This window comes from Elephantulus edwardii, unplaced genomic scaffold (assembly GCF_000299155.1).
Source record: "Elephantulus edwardii isolate Elephantulus edwardi_28Jun2011 unplaced genomic scaffold, EleEdw1.0 scaffold00163, whole genome shotgun sequence".
In the NCBI taxonomy this organism is placed as follows: Eukaryota; Metazoa; Chordata; class Mammalia; order Macroscelidea; family Macroscelididae; genus Elephantulus; species Elephantulus edwardii.
In genome coordinates this window covers 3,183,023-3,184,679 of record NW_006399913.1, presented here as the reverse complement: position 1 = coordinate 3,184,679, position 1,657 = coordinate 3,183,023, and positions in this window count along the sequence as shown.

Here is a 1,657-nt window from a genome sequence, read left to right as displayed (position 1 = left end):
CAACCAAAGTAAATACTACTACATGCACAGTTGTTCAAGAACAGTCATATTGATAATAATTAATGAGTGGATACATCGATAGGCATACAGGTTGAACAGGAGGGGGGAAACAAATGGGCTACCATCATGTATGTATATATCGGTTTGCTAGAGAATATGTCTACGTATATTGTTATTGTTAGATATGCTTGGATCACATCTAACTTACAGCAACAACCCTACTTTTCTATGCATGTTGGCTTTCTCCAAGGACTGGGTCCTACTGATAACACATTTACAGCATGTGAGACAAAGTCTCACCATATTTGCCTCTAAGGAACACTCTGGTTTTACTTCTTCCAAGATAAATTTGTTTATTCTCTTGGCAGTTTATGGTACATCTAATATTTATTGATGCCAAAATTCAAAGGCATCAATTCTCCTAAGGTCTTCCTTATTTATTGTTCAACTTTTTCATATATATATATCAATTGAAAATATCATAGCTTATATCTGGTACACCTTAATTGTTTGTTTTTTTAAAATTTTTATTTGTGTGTGTGTGTGTGTGTGTGTGTGTGTGTACCATCAAATCAGATCTGACTGGTACAGTAGAAGATTGTCCCTCCTTTTCTAACAGAGCATCGGGTGACACCTTACTTTTTAAAGTGACATCTTTGCCTTTGGTCAATGACTTTAAAGAGGTCCTTGTTACATATTTGCATAATGTAATGCATATTTTTATTTTAATTTTTTTATGATGGATGGGGAAGAAATTGAGGTTGTTAATGGTTACAGTTTGCTCAGCTCCACAATCAACACTCTTGGCACCAGCAGTCAGGAAATCAAAAGATGAATTGCATTAGGTAAATCTGCTGTCAGGGACCTTTCCAGACTACTGAGAAACAATGATGTCAGCCTAGAGACTAAGGTGTGCCCAATCCAGTCCATGGTCTTCACAATTACTCGCTGTGCATCAGAGAGCTGGAAAATGGCTAAGGGTGATAGAAGAAGAATTGATGCCTTTGAGTTGTGGTGCTGTAGAAGGGTCTTGAAAATACCGTGGACTGCCAAGAAAACAAATAGGTCTGTCTTAGAATGAAAACAACTTTCTCCTTGGAGGCAAATATTTTGAAGCTTCCATTTACATACTTAAGGCATGTGGCCAGGAGGGACTGACTGATCCTTGGAGAAGGACATCATGCTTAAAAGGGTGGAGGGATAGCATAGAAGAGGAAGACCTTGGAGGAAATGAATTGATACAGTAACTAGGGCAATGGAGGGTAGGTTTTGGAGTCAGTGAGACTGGCTAAAGACATGGCAGGCTTCAGAGCTGTTGTAGATAGCGTCTCTATGCGTCACAGGTGATTTGACGGCACATAACAACTACAACACACACTTGCAGAGGCTGGCAAATCCCAGGTCTATGGATCAAATGGAGGTTGATAAATCTAAGAATCGGCAGGTAATAGTGGAGGCTATTAGATCAAGTCCCGAGAGACGACAAGTCAGATCCAGTATCCAGGTAAGCTAGCTAGCCTCACCAGAGTCCATGTATATTTATGGAGAAGAGATTGAGATTGTTAACAATTTCAGCTTGCTTGGTTCCACAGTCAACACTTTTGGCACTCACAATCTGGAATTTGGGAGATGAACTGCATTAGGGAACTCTGCTATT